This window comes from Rutidosis leptorrhynchoides, chromosome 5 (genome assembly GCF_046630445.1).
Source record: "Rutidosis leptorrhynchoides isolate AG116_Rl617_1_P2 chromosome 5, CSIRO_AGI_Rlap_v1, whole genome shotgun sequence".
In the NCBI taxonomy this organism is placed as follows: Eukaryota; Viridiplantae; Streptophyta; class Magnoliopsida; order Asterales; family Asteraceae; genus Rutidosis; species Rutidosis leptorrhynchoides.
The window spans coordinates 72,464,031-72,478,918 of record NC_092337.1 but is presented as its reverse complement, the minus strand read 5'-3'; the positions used below and the strand labels follow the sequence as shown (position 1 = coordinate 72,478,918).

Sequence of the window (14,888 nt, the reverse complement as noted above, 5' to 3'; positions counted from 1 at the left end):
TATGCGTGAAGTATGTTTGAAAATTTATAAAAATTACGCGTAAGATGATCAAAACCATCCCAATGTAGACTCGAGCATTTTGATTTATATGCAGTGTGTTAACCGTTCATGAGTCAAATGATTGGTAGTCCCAAATAGTAAGACTTAGAAAGATTTTGATACATGTTCCAGATTCCATTTTTCATCGATTCATATGTTCTTTGTGTCAGGAACAAATTTTGTATTCTTTTTGCTTTCGAGGTAAACTCTTTTTAAATTTCAACACCACTTGGTCCAAGTTAAAATGAGTACTTAATTAAAATTAGTGTTGATCTATAGTTCACAAAACATATTTCTTGCAGCATTTAAAAATGAAATTTGTCAATGTCTGCAGTTTCGGATAAGGCAGCATCAACTTACATCATCACGAGGAGTTACACATCAAACTTCAAGTATTTGCCTTATAGAAGGTACATACCTTAAGTCTTTCATTTAACCATTTACCTAAAGTCTTCCAAAAATCCCTAGAAAAAAATCCACTCGATCAATCTCTAATCGGTAAGATTTATTGATCAATAACAAGAACAATAATAATGGAAAATTAAAAAATTGGAAGAAGATTTGAAGGTAAAGTTGCAATAATTACAACATCAACACAAAGTATAGGTTATACTATTGCTCAAAGCCTTGGTGTGGAAGGTGTTTCTGTTGTAATTTCATTTAGAAGACATGTGGTTATTTTTTTGGTGAACTGGGAAAATTGAGTTGACTTTAAAGATGAAAATGTTTTCTTAATTAGGATAGAGAAATGTTGATGAGGCAGTTAAATAGCTTAAGGAGCAAGGAATTGAAGTAATGGGTTTGGTATGTTATATTTCTAATGCATAACAAAGAGGGAATCTTATTAACAAGATTATACAGGTAACCAAGTTTTTTTATTTGTATGTTTCAATTTTAGATCAGTGTTTGTGAAGTGCAAATAATTAGAAAATGCTTAAATAGTGCTTGACTGGTCATATTGAAAAGCAAGTTGAGACATGTTTATGTTTAAAAAATGCAAAATTTGTTCTTCAAATGCAATTTAAGCTTAAGGATTTGACTAATAAATTTCAGCAAGAAAATGATGTTGGTTTAACATCTTAAGCAGACAGGTTTGCATTGCGCAATTAGTTTTCGTGATTTAGAATTACTTCTGGGTATGGGTTTTGTCTTGAAGTTTCTTAGCAGTTGCCAGTTTATCAGAATTTAGTTAATGTTATTCAATGTTTAACATGTTTAAGTTGATTAGTTTGGCTATTCATCATAAATTACCCGAGTCGATTTTATTAAAAAGAATGTTGCTTGAATAAGTCATCAATTGGTCTATCACAAGAATCTCTACTGATATCAAGATTCAACTCATTTTTCTGGGCATACAAGCATTCTTGTCAAACTCGAAACTTAATCATCCGAGTCAAAGATCTTGGTTCAATAAGAACAACTTTAGGGCCCTGCTAAAAGAATAAATCAAATGCCTAAGATGAACTGATCAGTATGTGTGTATGTGAACCTATTAAATTTCGCTTGATCATGTTGATTATGTAGCTTTGTTTATTCGAATTTCTCTTTTTCCTGATATGGGAAAATTGATGTAGTAGTATCGAATGCTCTGCTGTAATTCTTCTGTTGATGCCATTCTTCAAAATAAAGAAACATCCCTCGACAAGCTATAGGAAATTAATGTTAAAACGTATATATTGCTTCTTCAGGTATTTATTTATTTTTATTTTTTGTAAGCAACTAGGGCAGGGTATCTCACTTGACGAAAGGTTCATCGATTGTTTTAATTTTCTCGATCAACGCTTTTCAACCGCCAGCAGGCTTGGCGATTTACGGTGTCACTAAAATCGCTCTTCTTGGTCTTACAAAGGTATCAATGTATATCTTTGAGTATTCTTCTTATAAAATTCCAATACCATCTTACTAATATTTCTTTTTATATTATGTGTTTAGGCTCTTGCAACCGAGTTAGCCCTACATACTCATGTGAACTGTGTCGCTCCAGGGTTACCTACCCATTTCGCTGAATACATTACCAACAACCCAACCATGGTAATTTTCCTTTATTGATAATTTCATAAGTCAATTTGAAGAGTGTCAAGTGCCTTGACATTTTTTTAACATTCGAGCATTAATAAAATGCATAAACTTCTTTCCAATGGATGTGTCAAAGGCAACGCAAGAAATATTCATAACGGTAACAAATTCTGGACAACACTATTATAACTTCTCCATGAGAAATGGAGATTTTTTAGTTTTACAATGAATATACAACTGATTTCCTTACAAGAGGTCACAGGTTCGAACCTATCTAGCAGAAAATATATATATTGTCGACCAATACAAGACAAAGGAAGGCTACAGAAACCAATTCTCCCTATGTCGGTAATGTTGTCCGTCGTATTCGTTTTGCTTCATCGCATGAATTACTTGGTATGGGTGTCAACAACAGTGGTACAACAAGTACTTCAAGAGATGTTAATGTGAGATGCAGTGATGTTACCACATCATTACATTGTGAAAAGACGCGTGTAAGCACCAATTTGTGTATTTTGGAGATGACTAGAATTTTTTACACTTTCATATTAATACGTTATATTATTAGTTGAAACCATGTATGACATTTTAGATTCATTGTAATTGTATCATACACCTATTTGGTACCAATACAAACATTTTCGAATACTATTTTATAGAGCTGTCGTGCAACACACGGGCTCTTAAATCTAGTTTTTAAATATTATACATATATAATTGTATTCTTCCTTTCCCATTTTATTGTCTAGGTTTTCTTTTATAAATGTCTCAAATTAATTGTTCTAAATGAAATTTCAAAATAACTGTCTTAAATAAATGATAAAGATTAATACATAGAAGAAAAAAGTTAAAATAAAAAAATACATAAAAAATTTAAATTTAGAAAAATAAAAATCAAAACACCTTATTGAGAAAATTTTAACGAAAAATTGTGAAGTCAAAACAACAATTACAATTAAAACTTACATAACCTTGAAAAAATAAAACGACGAGTTCGTAAAGCGAAAACAACAATTACCATAAAAAAGCACTTCAATTAAAAATTTTAAAAAAGGCGTTCGAAGTAATTTCAATTATCAACCAACCAATACAAGCCACAAAAGGACATTTTTACTTCCATCAAACAACACCAAAACAACCACAATTACTCCATCCGTTTTAAAATAACTCTTTCATTTACAGTAATTTTTAAAAGTCTTTAAATTTTTTTAACTTTAAATAATTTTATAATTTTATTTGTGTTATATAATAATCTATGAGACTTACATGAATAGATTATGTTTTAAACCTATTTTTATTGGTATAATTTTCATCAACTATTATGTAGTACAAACAAAGATATTTGAAGTCGAAATTGAACAAGAAAAACTTCACAAGTTAAACTGAGATATTGATTTTGGAACTGTCAAACTGAGATATTAATTTTAATGGATTGAGTAGTATATATAGTAATATGTATTACTAGTGAAATGACCCGTGGTATCACAGGTTTGTTTAAACGAAACAGTTCAATGATATATTTTAGGTATTAAGTAAATGTAAATGTTAAAGTCATTTAGTTTAATGACCCGTGGAACCATGGATTCCGATAAGAAACTTGTTGTTTTTACAAACATATTGATGTACTTAACTTGGTCAGAATAAATGAAGTTAACACTAATCGAATGCTAGTCCGTATATAACCCGAAAACAATATCCAATATTGTTTGTAACTTTGAAAATCGAAGTAAAACTTACTACAGTACCTTTTTTATATTTTGTACGAAAACAAATACTCTGTATATCTTATCTTTATCAAACGAAAAAAAATAATACTAAAACTTGACCTTGTGTTTCTGCTCATCTTTTACGCCTCACACACCAAGAAAATCCTCGGGGTTTATTTACTTATATCTAATATATATACACTCCGTATAATATATTACATATCTTTAATTAGGAATGATTTAAAGATGAATTAGAATAAAAACATAACCTTAATATTTCGATCAAAAATACTTCAACAGAAAGATCATGTTTTAAAAATACTATTTGTTTTTATGTTGCTTTTTTTTTTTCTAATTTTTAATTAAGTAATTAATATATAAAATAATAATGACATCATTATTTAAGTTATTAAATAATTGGTTACTATAAGTACAATTTTTGTTAATAATAAATACTTAAGATTAATGACATTATCTAGGTGGTCTAGATTTTTTTCTTTTTATTTTTGATTTTTTCTTAACAAAGAAATTATTCTAATAATAACATCATCATTATAGGATTATTATAATAGAAATTATAGAAGATAGATATATATACATATATACATAATATTAATATTAATATTAATATTAATATTAATATATGAATGAATGCATATGTCAAACTGGAAGAAGTTTTTAGCTAGAATGAAAACAATCTAAAATTAATAAAATACTCGTTTTCTTATAAGGTTTTTGATTTTAGACGAATAAATTGGCAGTTTACTTGATACTAGTCCATCATTCCATCATTCATATAAAATGACTAAAACCCTTTATGTTGTTATTTATGTAAATTTTACTATGTTTGGATAGATTAAAGAAATAGGTCTTTTAGTTGATTAACATAGTTACTAGTTTAATAACAATTCACGGGTTTACTAAAAATAATATTAAAAAATTAATTATAAAAGTCTTAGTATCATTTAAATTTGAATTAGAGTTTATAGCTACATGTTATTATCAAACGTTGACATTTAAGAAAGGAAAGCTCATTATAAATATAAATAAATATATTCGATAGAATTCACTCTAATATTTTAATGGTTAAAGGCTAATTTTGTCTTTTCACACTCATGGATATTTATTCACAAGCTTCCAGATTCTTCCTATCACTTTCTTCATTTTAGTCATCTAGCTTGCTAAATATTTTCCAGACTCTTCACCTACATCCCATTTTGTTCTAGACATCAACTTCGCCACCATCGTTTCCGGCGTAACCACCAACTCCACCCTCTCCGCCAGCAACAACGGCGTCACAATTTCCTCACCGTCGCCGCCATCGGCGCCGGAGAAACCACCAATTTAATAGGTCAGTTCCATCGTCTTCCATCTTTCAGGATTATTTTCGACTTTGAACTTAGGTTTCATTCGATTTATTTCATCACGATTTCAGGCTAGGGTCTTCGATTTTGTTGGTGTTTTTTTTGGGGTTTATGAGGTTTTCGATTTTAACCGGTTGATTTCATTGTTTAACAGCTTTAATCGGTTGATTTCATCGAACGATTACGGTCACTCTCTAATTGATTTTGGTGAAGAACGCCGGCCATATCCAGATCCAAAATCACCATCTTCATCGTCATTTTTTAAGAAGTCGCAGGAGATCTGAAATCGATGGTGGTGAAGGGATCATCATTATAAAAAACCCTAACTATAGATGGTAACAATCCTCTTTATTTTTCATTTTTTGAAGGTTGAACATGCTAAATTGGTAATCACCTTAATGAGTTGTTCATAACGCTGTTGTAGTATACTATAACTGCTATTATTTGGTATTCCTTACATTTTTGTAAGTACATGTAGTTATTACCCAATTCGGTTTTTTTTTTTTTTCAGGTTTGATTCAAAGCTTCATTTGTACCTGAAATCTGCGTTTGCCTATTTACTATTGATGACGGTAATGCATATAGTTAATAGTTATTGTTACAAACAGTTCAGTTAAACTCATGTTTGCTATTTCCGATTTCTATTTTCTTATACGCTTGGTGTGTTGCTTTCATTGTTTCACATTTGTATGTCATCTTTGTGGTTTATATTAGTTGTTGTCGAACGATAGTATTTGTGGTTTATATTAGTTGTTGTCGAACGATAGTATTAAGTAGTAGGACATTTATAATAAATAGGCAAAGATAACGTAAATAATAATGGTGATACATCAGCTCAGCCAAGTAGCAGTGCCGGTTTGATTGTCATATGCATTTGTTCAGGTTGTTGTTTCCTCGCCTTCTAATTTACTGCATTTGATTTTCAATTGCATTTGTTTCGTGTCGTTTATTTGTTAATATAGTTGGTTTGTGATGTTCATAGATCTATGTTTAGTAGACTGTATGTGCTTTTTTGGTTCATTTTTTGTTGATGTTTACTTTGCGATCTCTGTTTTATAGACTCCATGCCATATTGTTGTTTCGTGATTTATTGTTGCATGATCAGTATACATATAACAAGTGTATTTTGTTTTTTAAAGTTTGGTACATCATCTGTTTTGTTTATACACATAATAGCTTTTCGTTATGGTTATTCAAAATTTTATTTTTTAATAATTCAGTTACCATTCTATGTATTCGTTTTGTGAAATAACTGATGTTGACGGTTTTGTTTTCCGGCGTTTAAAAAATGGTGTTCTTTGAATTCTGCATCTGTTGTATGTTTCTCATCGAATTCATTACAAATTTTGATGTGTGTATTTTCAATTATATGTCCGTTCTTTTGATATTGATAGTTATATTTAAGGTGGATATTTGTTTTGTGGAGTTCTTTGATATTAAAATGATGTATGTTGTCTCTTTGCAGAATGGGGAAAAAAGATTCATATTCTAAACACCGCCACAGTTTGAATAACCCAAGGATTCAACAGTATCAGTCACAGATCAGCCCAAAATATCGTCAAAAAGACTACTGCTACAAATGCAAGTTGACCACATGTTCAAGCAATCAGCGTTCACTCGATAGATCAACAAATGAACCACCTGTTCGGCGTGCTGTTAATAGTCACTTTTTGGCATGATTTATGGGTCAATAAGCCATATAAAACGACATATACAATAAAGCAGATAAAACGCGTTTGTTGTTTGTTTCTCTTTATGTTGATTGTTTTTGTTTTATCGCAAACAGCTTTAAAAGAGGTATTATACAGGTTTGTAGATTATTTTTTCTGCATTTTTGTTCATCGCATTTATAGATGTATTATATTGCTTACGATTCCTTAGGAGTGAATTTTCTATATTTCTGACTATGTTTTCCATGTTTGTGTTTTCTAATTGTTTTCATTCTTTTTCCCTATTGTAATTCTTTTTCCCATAGTGTATGCTGTAGGTTTACATCTAAGTTAATATTATGTCGTATAGAGAGATATAGAAAAAGGGTAACTGTAGTGGTACTAAGCCTGGTAGTGGTACTAAGCCTGGTGGCGCGTTTGATACATTTGGTGTCGCTACTGTATTTCCAACTGTTTCGCCCCCTGAAATATGAAATACCCAACTGATAGATAATGGTATCGAGTAAGATGATTTGTCTATTTCAAATATATGACGTTCGAACTGCTGTTGTTCTTCCATCTACGGTTGCATATCCTTTGTGTAGATATGGCCGATCATCTGTTGATGCTAATTTCTCAACAAGTGGTAAAGTTTTTATATCCTTATATATTAGATTGTAACATTTTTGTTGCATTTTTAATTTAATTCATTGTGTAAATTGTCAAGACCGGTTAATGGCGATGTATGTTTTTAGTTTACAATAGCTAGCTAAACTCGATATTCTGAATTTTATAGCATTTAGCTGTTTAATATGAACTGCATGACGTTGACTTTAATCAGTTAAAGTTGCACCAACTTAATGTCAGCATGATTAGTTAGTATAATTGATATTATGAATGGGTTGAAACCATGAGTAAACTAAATCTAAGGTGTTATTGATATGCTATTATTGTGAATGGATTGAAACCATGAGTAAAATTTTACAACTACCTTACTTTTGAGCTAGACTAACCTTCTTTATTATTTGATTTTCATTACTAGCCTAACCTTTCATTATACTTTACACGGAACTGTTTGTTACTGGGATTTATGACAATTGCGTGTTCAAAATACGTGGTCTAATCTACCACTTCATCTCCCGCCCATGAACAATACAGTCTAAATATAATCGTTAATTATCTGAGATGCTTTTGCACATAATGTTTATTTGGTCGGCCGCCGCAGCAGCGCGCGGCTGACCATCTGCTTGTTATACTAAATCAAAATATCTACAACTATCGAATTGATATAAATAAAATAAAAAACACGATCACATTAATAACATAACACTCATGCACCTCTATTATCTATCTATGTACAATTTAAAACAAAATCACATGTCAATACATGATGCTCAAAGAAGTAGCTCCAAACAGCAGCTACTAATATTCATTTTTCGAGCTCCACATAGTGTAATTAATTGTAGTGCCCTGCATCATTTGTTTGACCCATTCTGACACCCATTCAGATTCAACCTGGAGCCTAAGCTGCTATGCTTTCATTTTGATCCATTTGATAACACTTCAGCCCACAATTCATTTTTACAACTTCACATCAATCTGGACATATTTAACTTGAATGTGTAAAATTAGTATATATGATAAAAAAAAAAAAAAAAAAAAAAAAGTTATAACTCTATCAATAAATAAAGTCACTATGTAAAAACCTAAGTGACTAAATTGTTATGAATATTATTAAAACATTTTAAATATTTTAAATGACATTGTTAAAAATCATATGTTAAGTTCAGTATGCAATATTTGAAAGGTATGCATGTCTAATGTGGAGCTTCTTATTGTAGTAGTATTACTCCATGTGTTTCTGTATCCCATTGTTCCTAATTATTTATATTGTTTGTAATTATATACAGTAGATTGAAGTGAACAATACCTTAACATTTTATATAGATTGAACTGAACATACATATCTTCATCATCTTCTCATCTTGTACCAACAAAACCACCATCATAACCTGCAACAAACACCAAGTAAACATACCAAATAAAAAATCTGAATCACCCTTCACATAAAAGAGCGAAGTATTAACAACCTATTCATTCTCATGTACAAAACATAAATCCATTAGTGGGAATGCCCATTAGTAACATAACAACAACAATACCCAATGTCAAAGAATGCAATTAGTGATTTAAAAACATATGTTACTTATACTCCGCATAATATAAAAGTAATAGTGATAAGAGAAAAGCTAACTTGCTTAAGAATAATAATAAATCCACTAAGATTTTGGCATACCTGACTCATGATATTCCATAATTTTTTTTCTACTAAAAGTGTAAATATGATTACTTGTAACCGTTAATTTAATACAGTTTGTTTCAGTTTCACTTTAGCGAAGACTTATAACTTAACTATCTTTACAAAATAGGGTTGACCCATTCCTAATTCGAGCAAAATATAAATGAGTAGAATTTAGTAGCTTGAAATGATACCGAAGATCAATTGAAAAAAATAAAGAACAATAAAAAGATTTATTACCAGTCTGCATAAGAAACTTTCAAGAAAAAGAAAAACTTACAAATCCATTAAACATGCCAGTAGGTTCATTTGTTTCATGAGCACTTACCATTGTAATCAACTCAAAACTCCTGCATCTATCTGTCAATCTATCATAAACAATCTAAGCAAGAATGACAATTAGAATTACACATATACACATAGAAAATTGCAACCTGTAACTGTGAAGATGGTTTAAATTTAGCCATCTTAAATTGCAACCTGTAACTGAGTCAAGCAACTGTGTTACTTTTATTCCCACTTGAGAGCAATGCCGTCTCAAAGTACAAAATGTTATTGATAATATAATAACTAAATAAAAACATTATATGGGTCCAGATTGCCTTACAATGCCATATTTAAAGAAACATATTTAGAAAACTATAGTTAAAAAAGCAAATTTGAAAGGATTCCATAGGTAGGAAAACAAATAAATAAAAGGCTTCGCGGGTACTAAACAAATTCACAAAATGTGACGTAAGATGCATTGTGACCCAAAAACATCATTAAATATTACTTAAGCAGTTGCATTGCCTTGGCTACATCTTACAAATATTAATTTTGCATATAATGATACATCTTACATATTTGCTAAAGTATGGATTTGTTCAAATAAGGACATAACTATCATTTTGCAATACTTGAGAAGTTACTGCAAAAAACATGTTGGTTAATATGCTACTAGATACTATGTATAAACAATACAAAACTTATCTACGCCAAATTAATATATAACTTACTAACATGCATTACAAATGACTATAATGTTTCCAGTGAAGTGTAAAGATGGAAATAAAAATGGTTATTGTATTAGTGTGATATAATTTATGTAATCAGAAGTAGTCTGTGTAACTAGAAGGAAAGAGAGAGAGAAGGGGGGGGGGGGGGGGGGGAATAGTTACTTAATACGTTTTTAACAATTTTTCGATTGTATCACCAAATTCGATTAACTATGATCAACCAATTCAACTCAAACTTGATGTGTGTAATGTGTATGTTCAAAATGATAAGTAAAGTAATGAAAAGAACATAGACACAAGGATTTATAGTGGTTCGGGTGGATGTTAACTAATCCACCTTAATCCACTCCCCGATTACACTAATCGGGATTTCTTGCTTCACTAATCACTTTTCTCCAAACCCGGTGGAGATCCGATTTACAAGTCTTCAACTTCTTTGGTAGACAACAAATCTAATCTTTCTATCCCTTTGAAAGACCAACTCCAACCTAGATCAACTTGTCTTCACCTTGGACAAGTATTAATCTCCAGATGAGATTAATCAACTTCCTAAGTCCCTTTAAGGAAGTAGATCACTAAGCTAGCCTATGTTTCTACTAATTGAAGTTACAAGACTTATACACTTTGCAATGATGATCCTAAGACAATACTAGGACATACATTACACTAAGTAAACTCACAAGATAATTAATTTTGATTAGTAAGTTTACAACAACCAAATTCAATATCTATAAGATCATATAATCTTCTCTTTCTTGATCACATTTGAGTATTAATTAAATCACTTGTGATCTCTTGAAATAAGCCTTTGAAGTATGTAAGAGAGTGAGCTTGAAATGCTTTTCAATGCTTGCCTTTTATAGTGAGATTAAAAAACTAGCCGTTGTTACACGGTTACCAGCACGGTCGACCGTGGTGGCGTGGTTCGACCGCATGTGCTCCAGTTCAAAAATATGTATCTGTTGTATAGCCGTTTGACTCAGATTTGAACATCACATTTTGGAACCTTTACTCCATCTAGCACCTGCAAAAGAAATTCAACATCCTATACAAGTACTATATGCATTAAGTGTGTGAGATTTGGTCTTATTGAGTGAAAATGACATAACACTCCAAAAGTGGTAAACCCAATAAACTTAGAGAAGTGTCTTGATTGATATTTTGGGTAATCTCAGTTTGGTCAAGACTTAGTTAGCCACATTAATGCATTTGGTTCAATCCTAAAGACTAGTCAACATGTCATTAACTTCCTAGTTTCAATTAATCACAAGTCATGTTCATTTTAAGATTAAGTAGAGATTAATTGAATGATGTCTTTCTAAGATAAACATTAAGTATGTAAAAACATCAATGTTAAGTCATACTTGGTCAAGTAAACACAATGTGTTACTTTAGACAAGACCAAATAAACAATTGACCATTATTCCTTTGTGAACCATTTTACACTTAATTTATTAGAGTAAACTAGTTACTTGAATCCTAGTATTCTAACTAGTAAACACATAGCAAGCATAGTAACCAAGTTGGCAAATTGATGAGTATTAAACATATTAGCAAGTAGCAAGTAATACTCACACATAGCAAGAGATAGTTATTCTAAAATTAATCATATAGATATTTGCACAACACTATGGTTTAAGCTTTAGCAAGCTTACTTGCAATATAACATATTGCATGATTAATGTGTAAGCACACATTAATGTCCAACACATGCACAAGGGAAGAGCAATCTCTAGTTGAGACTTGGTGACCATCCTAAATGTATAGAAGTGTATTTTAGGATTACAAGTTTTTACCTAAAAGCATTGTTCTTCATTTAGCCTTAATTTGTCACTAAGTAATCTTTAATTGTAATTAGTGTTCTAGTGACATTAGCATATGTGTGTTGGTACTTGGTGATCATCCTAAGAGTGTCTAGACAAATTTTAAGATCATAAGTTATTGATTAACACTTATGTGTTATGTCTAATTATGGTTAATTTGTCATTAAGATGTAATTAAGCGTAATTAACCAAGATTAGTGTTTTTATGACCAAGACTCAATTGAGTATGGAAAGGACATCTATTCTAAGCGTGTTGAAAAAGGTTTCATGAATTATAGATGTCGAAAAATGGTCAAACTAAATTTGATCAAAAATGATGACAGAAGATTCTGCGGTCGCACTACGGTTGACCGTGGTGGCAGCAGTGCAACTTGTTTTCACAAAACTGCGTTGCAGATTCAGTCTGGGCTTCTACGGCTAAGTGTACGGTCGACCGTACTTTGACCGTGTATTTTAATGATCTTTATTTTCATTCTTTAAGTTTTGTTTGACTTGGTCATTTGCAAGATCAAATATGGATTAGTGAACTTGCGTGTTTTATGTTAAGATGTCGATCATACACTTATGCGTATGTATGTGTCATCATCAAAACATATTCTTTGGTTAAACATCATAATTAACTTTGTCGGTTAGTCCATTAACCAACATTCAACCAACAGTCTGAAGATACTTGAAAGTTAAATGTGGGACAATTATATATTGATGATACTTGAAAGTGCGGATAAGTGAAGCCAAAAATAAACCCAACATACGCATTCATGGTTAACTGATTTTATCCATACAACACCATAATTTTGGCACAATTTGTAATATACATTACCTGATCTTGAATTTGATTTTTTGTATGACAACCTTTTGATGCTTTTCTCAAAATCCATTAGTCATAGCTTGCGACCTTTAAGGCCTACCATGGCTTCCTGCTTCAACCATATAATTGTTAAAGAGGTAAGAGCATTCCTATTTATGACACCCTTCTTCATATTAACACATTGCCACATCAGCGCCACATTACTGTTTCTTTTTCATATCTTTCATATCACTAATTCATCACATATCACTCCCAACCATCACATCCTTCTTCAACCACTAAAAAATAAATAAATTAAATTATGGTACAAATCTAAAAGCAAATTGTACAAGTGTTTACAACAATTTCATATGTGATGCAAAATGCTTAAGATTCACTAAATGGAAGACATAAATGGATTGGCAATGGATTGGCTAAGCATTCCTAATGGTACCAATGGATTGACAATGGAATAACAATGAATTGGCATTCAATTAACTAACCATTGGAAATGCTCTAATAAAATCCAAAATTTGCAGTTTAAGACACTACTTTCTATCAATTAACATAACATTGATCACCATATTAAGGATAAAAAAATCAAACTCATTAAAGAAGATATTTGTAATGGTAAACAAATTATAAAAATATTATAGGGAAAACAAAACTAAAACAGCTAAGAAACCAAATTAAGCACACAAAAAAACTAAAAATGACTCTAATAACTTCAAATAGAAATTGACATATAAACCAAAGACAGTCACGATCTCATCATATTAGATTAGACAAAACCCCTAACAGCTATTGGCTAGCTTCAAAATTTATTTTAAATCAAAACTCTAGCAAAGTCCTTTCATCAATCAAGCCTCCAACAAACAAACACCTAATATTTTCATACAAAACCATACACTCACTTTAATTGTATCATTCAATAGGTCACTTCACTTCCTGTAGAATATGATGCATAAAATTAGTCTCCTATTGAGAACCCATATCAGTAAAATTAAAACAAATTCATTGAGGCATTTCATCAAACACATGATAAGCATTACAAATCATTTTCTTGGTAAAATTAAAATTATCATATAGTACCACCAATAACAAAAGACAATCGTAAACACTTAAGAAGTTACAAATCAAAACCACGAATGAGAAGATAGTTATACCTTACATTGGAAGAAAAAATCTCATTTCCTTAACGATGAAAGTGAAACTGTATAAAATCCTCACACCCAAAATCAAGTTATAATCGGAAAAAATAACATCTTTCCATAATGATAGGTATTACATAATGTTTTGTTTACCTGTTGACGATGATTATTTACCTGTGGATAAAGCTAGGTGAGAAGGTGATATAAAGAAGATGATTCAGATTCTAGATATTACTTACCTGATGTCCAATTACAAAAGAGACGTGCTTTAGTATGGCCTTCCTGGAGAAAAAAAAAATCAAACTTTCAATAGAATGGATAGCATCGTGATTTATTCGGTAATTTAGGTTTTCATAGTGAAAAATTTAGGGCGTAAAGAACCTGAGTTTATATTTTAAATTTGAGATTAATGTTTTTAAATTAAAATAATATTACTTATGACATCATCAACATGGTCTAAATTATTTTCTTTTTATTTTTTAATTTTCTTTTGTAAAGAGAAAAAGCTTATTTATGATGTCATCATTTTAGGAATATAATAGAATCTATAGATAGATGGACTATTTAAATATAAAATAACTTTTTAAAAAAATTAAAGTAATAGATTGTTTTTCATTAATCAATAAATATTACAAGATTACCCTCTCTTTTAAGATTTGCATTTTTAAAACTACCATATGGCTTTTGATAGAATTAATAAATCGATAGTCCGACAACATGTGCCACAATATAAGTCAAAGAGTCCATCATTTTCTAAAACTAATTGGTGATAGAGGGACTTCCCCTTAGACTTGTATGCATACATTTATTTTGTCCCATGGCCGATGTGGGATAACTTCCCAACACGCCCCCTCACATCGAGGCGTGGAACGGTTGTAGAGATGGTGGCACGATAGAGGCCTAACTCGATCTCTTTGTAGCGACGACGACACACATATGGGGGCCTGACTCGGACTCGCTTTGTAAAACCATTACCTAAGCTCTGATACCATGACAGAATTGATAAATCGTATAGCCCAACAACATGTCCAACATATAAGCTCAAGAGTCCATCCT

General features: G+C 30.9%; 1 long non-coding RNA gene and 1 pseudogene across 1 annotated transcript; both read left to right on the top strand.

Annotated features, from left to right (window-relative positions):
- Nucleotides 1–572: 572 nt before the first annotated feature.
- Nucleotides 573–4,646, top strand: LOC139848748 (tropinone reductase-like 3; annotated as a pseudogene).
- Nucleotides 4,647–4,930: 284 nt separating this feature from the next.
- LOC139847799 (uncharacterized) lies at nt 4,931–7,022 on the top strand. The gene is made up of 4 exons (XR_011759689.1): nt 4,931–5,112; nt 5,280–5,460; nt 5,637–5,697; nt 6,591–7,022. It is a non-coding gene; the product is annotated as an uncharacterized lncRNA (long non-coding RNA).
- The last annotated feature ends 7,866 nt before the right edge of the window (nt 7,023–14,888 follow it).